Source organism: Schistocerca gregaria, chromosome 6 (genome assembly GCF_023897955.1).
Source record: "Schistocerca gregaria isolate iqSchGreg1 chromosome 6, iqSchGreg1.2, whole genome shotgun sequence".
Taxonomy (NCBI): domain Eukaryota; kingdom Metazoa; phylum Arthropoda; class Insecta; order Orthoptera; family Acrididae; genus Schistocerca; species Schistocerca gregaria.
This window is the reverse complement of record NC_064925.1, coordinates 314899579-314906647: the sequence shown is the minus strand read 5'-3', so window position 1 is coordinate 314906647 and position 7069 is coordinate 314899579.

Genomic DNA, 7069 nt, shown 5'->3' with positions numbered 1-7069 from the left:
GGTACCACTGTTTCACTGGCCTGCACGTTTGCCAGATATGTCGCCCATCGAACATGTCTGGGATATGGTTGATCGGCACCTGGTGCGTCACGGTCCTCCAGCAACTGGTGGGTGTCACGGAGTTTTAGGCTCGCACCCAAAGTGCGTGGAGGGAAATCCCTCAGGAACGTATTCTTAACCTTACTGATTCATTGCCACAGCATATAGCAGCCCTAATTGCTGCGCATGCTGGTCACACGACATACTAAATAGTAGGGCCCAAAAGACATGTACGGATTTGAAAAGGTAATCATTTGTTACCTATCATATACCTAACCTGAGTTACTAAATTAACTGAATTCATGTGCTTCCTTCTTGGGGTATATGAAATAGGCGTTCAACAGAATTCCAGAAGATTCATAGTGAGTAAAATTCTTTTCTGCGTTGACAAGAAAAAGAGTTGCTGCCATTTTGACAAAAAAGCTTTGCGAATAAAGTCCTACACATCTTGTTCAGTCCCATATTCACTGTCTGCAACTGCAATGCACATTGTTGCTTGTTTTTCAGCCCACTGTCGCCATACCAGTACCGGCTCCTAACGGCAAGCCATGACACTAACTCTACTATCAACGCAAATCCTGCAGCGGAGTCTCAGTATCATTCCTGTAAAGATTGGTAACCATATGGTAAATATTTTTTCGTCTACACTACCTCAAGTAGTGAAAGTTGGCTTATAGTCACCTTGCACGTATGTAAATGCTAGGCTGCGCTGTATCTCAGTGCGAACTCTGTACTGCGTATGGTTTTGATCCATCTGCATTACTTGGCAACTAATCCATTTCATGGCTCATTGTTCACAGACGCAGTTCCAAGTTGCATACCTCTTGGGTTCCAAGGGCAAAAAAATTAGACTTTCTACATTTCACATAAATACTGACTGATTTAAAAAATTAAAATGCCGTCATAAGCTACTCTTTAAAAGGGATAACCTTGAAGTTTAACAGAGACAAGTACTACATTTTGAGGCAGAGTGCCACACTACACGCAAACTACCCAGACTACAATCATCCAGTATTTGAAAATGAGAGCATTTGGCAGCTTCCAATGAAGTTCAAGCATAATCTGAAATCCTTTTGAAACTTTTTCTCGCTAATACCCCTCCCACCCGCAAAATGATGAAAGGATATAAGTTTATAGCTTACTACATTTTCACTGCTCTGGCACTAAACTTTCTTCATGGAACATGTCGTGCTACATTGTATCTTATTTACTATCTTTATTCGCTAAACACTTAGCACACCATACAGACAGTATTCACATTACAACTGGATGTACCTGTAACATTGTATCACTGTACGACACATAGTACAGGAGATATGACGTCATAAGCAGTGATGCCCGTAAAATTAGCTATTCCTTAAAGTGGAGCACAAATGACCCAGAATATATTCATCCAGTGTTTCACAATTAGAGAACTTATCAATTTACAGCACATCTCAAACATAATTTCAAATGTTTTCTAAGGTTCCTCTCTCCTTAATGCTTAACGTCAGATATTTCACGTACTAACTCCTTTCAAATAAGACGTTTGTAGCTGTTCTACCCACGAGAGTTTGACTCTTTAAGGACCTATGGTTTAGTGGTCAGCTCAGAATTCACGTAGTGTACGCGGATAGACTGAGTATCAAAAATAAGATCAGCTACACGTCCTGAACCAATGTGTATTAAAATTAGTAACGAAAGTGTAACTGGAGAACAGTCTAAAGGTTCTAAAATAGAAAGTGTGAGTCAATACAGTTGCAAAAAAGAAAGTGGGCAACATTCTGAAGGCGTTCAAGTTCGTAGAAGAAACGGTATCGCTAGTGAATATGAATAGGATGTAAATTCTGGTGGAGCTCAATTTCAAAACGGACCACCAGCAAAAGACCCTGATTCAATAGCAACAGACTGTTCCTCTCAACTTCCAAATTATCAGCAAACTGCACATTTAGCACTGATAGAGGATATTTCCAAGTTAGACTGAATGTAGAAACTAAAATTATAAACATCTTGCCATGAAAGCTTCAGGGTTCTTCTTTCAGAGGCAATTAGTATTATAACTGTACTGCAATAGGTCTCAAAATTGAACTGTTTTGATATGCTGTTCCTCTACTTCAGAAGCAGCACATTGTGTAACATGTTGTTCATTCGGAGATTTGGAAAATGTTTGTATGGAAGGACAAATTAATAACTGACAATGTCTAGGCAGGATAATGAAAGTACATGGAACTTGTGCTACAAATTTAAATGAGTGTATTTTTTACAGCATGAGGAAATATGACAAAACCATTAACTATTAACTCCATGTCACACAACTTCCCCAGGCACTGCGAATCTGAAATACGGAAACAGAATGCCAACTTGTAATGTATAGTAGACTTGTCTTCCAGATCTGATGGTACAAGTTTTAAGTAACTGTGTTCTAGAACGATGAAAAAAGAACCAACTAAGTTCTGATATTTGCACTTAGATCGGAGCCAACCAGGTAGAAAGAGATTTTAAATACAAGATTCGTTTGTAGGTTTGTGTTAGGTAAGAGGTCATGATGCTGCGAATTTTGAAAAAGTAGCATCAATAGTTATAGAGAAGACTAGCAGACAAGTGAATAAGTGAAGAGGTCAAGGATACGATGGTGCTGTATATTTCTCTCTCTTTTTGACTTGTTGGATGTGGCCCGCCGCGAATTGCTCTCCTGTGCCAATCTCTTCAACTTAAAGCAGTACATGCACCCTCCGACCTCAATTATTTGCTGGATGTATTCCAATCTCTACCCTGCTGTACATTCTTTACGCCCTATAGCTCCCTCTAGGGGCAAGGAAGTTAATCTGAGAAGTCTCAACGGATGTCCTACCACCCCGTCCCTTCTCCTTGTCGGTGCTTATTCTCCGGAAAACCTTCGATTTCCATACTTTATTAGTCCGCCTAATTTCCAACATTCTTCTGTAGTGCTACATCTCAAATGCTTCTATTCGCTCCTTTTCGGGTTTTCCCACAGTCTACTTTCCAGTACCATACAACACTGTGCTCTAAATGTACATTCAGAGGAATTTGATGAAATAAAGCATTATGTTTGATACTAGTAGATCTCTGTTGGCCAGGAATGCCCTTTTTGCCCGTGTTAGTCTGATTTTCATGTCTTGCTTACTCCGTTCGTCATGAGTTATTTTGCTGCCTAGGTAACAAAATTTCATAACTACATCTACTTCTTGATCACCAAACCTGATGTTCAGTTAGACGCTTTTCTCATATCTGCCACTTCTCACTACTTTCGTCTTCCTTCGATTTACTCTCAATATACAAGGTGAAGCGAAATTCGCACACTCGGGCTTCGCAGCACTGCTCCTCACATGCCAGCGATAAAAAAATGTCTGTCACAAAATTTCGTCCGGCCGGTACATCCGGCAGAAAAAGTACGTTAAAGACTGACAATCTGGCAACACTGTAATCACTTGTATGGTGACTATCTCTGTTTCGTTGGTGTATTGGATAGAATTCTGGGTTAGCATACAGGAGGTCGATGGTTCCACCCTGGGCTGAGACATATATTTCTCATTTGCTAAATGTACTCCACGTAGTACGGTATCTGTCATCTTAATCATCAACAGTCATTGCAGCAGGTCCTCTAGAAAACATTTGCACTTACATAGTACAATCGTAGAAATGGAAGATTGGTCAGCTTTGAAAGAAGCCCTTTCCACATCGTGAGTGTGAATTTATTCGCACCACTTCATCTACTACATGCGAGACCTGTGTTCGTTGTAGCCTCGCCCGATGGTCCCACAGAATAGTACCAATTATTATTCTTGCCTCGTTCAGGTCCATTACGTTTCGTTAGGGCCTTACGTTACCAGTAGGACTGGCAACGTGTTGCTCGGTTACTATTTGTATGTGTTATCACCATGGTCCCACTAATTATGCCTTTCAACATTGAGTCTGGTAACCGCATGCTGTTTATTATTATTATTATTATTATTGTTGTTGTTATATCGATGGGGTTGTGGAAACATCACGTCTATTACTGTTAAGGAAGCAGTGTAATTCGAAACCAAACATTTCACAATTAGCGGTGTCAGGATGAATTATGCAGAACAATGTCTGTCAGAGGGGTAATGCGCGATAGGTGGAACAGCGTGCAGGACTGACGGCGTGTTCACATTATATGCGCTGTGCACCAGACAGGGACTAGTTGCGAACGGAGTATCGCGCCCGTGACAGACTCCAGTGTACATGCGTAAACGTATCTAATTCTGACAATGTAAACCTCTAAACCAGTGTGGCAGACGTTTGGCATACACAAACGAAGAATATGTCGATATGCTTCTGATCCCTGGTGCATCTGACAACCAGGCTGGTGTTTCCACCAGTGAATATGCCGCTAGACATCCTCGTCGACGCAATCCAGATAAAAATGTGTTTCCTCGTCTGGAGCTGCACCTTCGGGAGTTAGGTTCTCCCGTTCCACCATCGCATGACAGAGATCATCCACGAACTCACTGCACTCCTCACTGCACTCCAGCTACTGCGAAAGCTGTTCTGAAGGTCGTACACCAAGAAGCTCATCAAAGTTCACGTGGCATAGCAAGGCAACTGCGTGTCTCGCAACGCACGGTCGTTACGGTGCTGCACGAACATGGACTGTCGCCCTATCATTATGCAGATCGCCATCAACGGACGATGTTCTATGAATGGTTCCAACAACCATAGGAAGCCAACGAAGACTTCGTGAACACCGTAATATGGTCGGATGAAGCAGCACTCACTCGTGAAGGTGTCTTCAATATCCACAATACCCACAATTGGTGTGTGGTTAACCCGCACTTCACCCGCGGCCGTGAGTCTAAGTTCGCTTTGGTATGATTGTCTCGGCCATAATATTTGGCGACATGCGTTTGGGGCCCTAGATGTTGCCTGACCGGTTGACTGCACGAAGATATAATACATACCTCTCAAACTACGCCTGATGCACTGGAGGGTGTTCCACTACATGTTCTGCAGAGGATATAGTTCCAACATGATGGTGCAATTCCACACTCTGGAATTAATGTGCAACAGTATTAAGACAGAACATTTCCACAGAAATGGCTGGGACTTGGACGTTCAGTTGTATGGCCACCGTTTTCACCTGATCTAAATCTCCTGGACTTCTTCGTGTGGGGCACCTGAAGAATCACGTGTACACTACTCTGCCGACAAATTGGCAGAATTGGTAGCGCGTGTTCACGCTGCTCTTGTTACTGTGGACAGAGCTTTGCTGCAAAGTGTTCACAGATGTATGATCGGGCGGGTTTTGCAATGTTTCGACGTGCAAGGAGGTCACTCTGGGCAACTTTTGTTCTCAGGAGAACACGTTCTGTTGTGAAGGTCATGAGGTCATTAATTTGGACATTATTATTGTCACTGGTAGCTCATGTGCGACGTCTGAGCACTCATATTATATGTAGGGTAAATGACAAGTAGATGTTGTGTTATTGTACTGTGCTGTCATCTTTAGCATCTCGAAACTGACGTTGTTTTTGTAATTATTCTGTCCTATGACAGGTCAATTGTTTTTACCGTCTGTTTGTTATTTGTCTAACCACGTATTTGTTATGTTCAGCATTACACAGTGTTGTAAACTTAGGATACATGTGACATAAGAAATGGTGTGTATTACAGTATGAAATGTCAGAATGAAATTAACGAATATAAAAATGCCCCCCTACCCAGAATAGAACCCTCGACCTCTTGTATGCAAACGCAAAACTATGTTCATTGCACCAACGAATCAGCACGACTATGGTTTGCTAACAGAGGTAGTTACCATGCATGTGGTTATAGTGTTGCCAGATTTCCACTATTTAACGTCGTTTTTATGCCGGATGTACTCGCCGGACGAAATTTTGTGACAGACTTCTTTTATCGTTGGCATTTGAGGAGTTGCGCCGCTATGACCGAGTGCGCGATTTTCGCTTTACCCTGCACCAGGCTGTTTATTCCATTCAGCGTGTCCTGTAGTTCTTCTTTACTTTCACTGAAGATGGCACTGTCATCAGCCAGTCTTATCATTCATATACTTTCACCTTGAATTTTAATTCCACTGTTGAACATTTCATTTATTTCCGCCTTTGTTTCTTCGATGCATAGATTGAACAATATAGACAGAAAGCCACATCTCTCTCTTACACCGTTTTTAATCCGAGCACTTCGTCCTTGGTGTCCCACACTAATTGCTCCAACTTGGCTCTTGTATGTCTTTCCCTTTGGCTTGCCGTTATTTTCCTTAGAACTTAGTACTGCCAGCCACATTCTGCACTGTTGAACGCTTTTTTCACGTCGACCAAACCTATGAACGTGTCTTCCTTTTTCTTTACTTTTTCTTCGGTTATCAACTGCAACATAAGAATTGTCTCTCAAGTGCCTTTTCCTTTGATAAATCTGAAACGATCGTTATTTAATGGATCCTCAATCTTCTTTTCAATTCGTCTAAACAATATTTTTGTCAGCAACTTCGATACATGAGCTTTTAACTATTTGTATGATAAGTCTCCCATCTCTCTCGTCTTGCAATCTTCGGAAATGTCTGGATGATGTTTTCCTGAAAGTCAGATGGTATATCTTCAGAATCATACATTCTACACAATAACGTGAATAGTAGTTTTGTTGCCACTTCCGCCAATGAGTTTACAAATTCCGATGGAGTGTTTTTTATCCTTCTGCTTTACTCGATCTTACGTCTTCAAAAGCTATTTTAAATTCTGTTTCTAACAATGACTCCCCTACCTCCTCTATATCGACTCCTTTCTCTTCTTCTGTCACGTCATCATCTCACACAGGCATCCAATGTACTCTTTCCAACTCTCCGCTCTTTCCACTGTGATCAAAAGTTGATTTCCCATTGCACTCTTAATGTTACCAACCTTACTTTTAGTTTCATAGAAGGTTGTTTTGACTTTTATATATGCTAAGTCAGACCTTCTAACAATTATTTATTTTTCGATTTCGATTTATTCAAATTTTTCGTTCTGCTATTTCGCCTTAGCTTCGTTGCACTTCCTATGTGTTTAATTCCTAA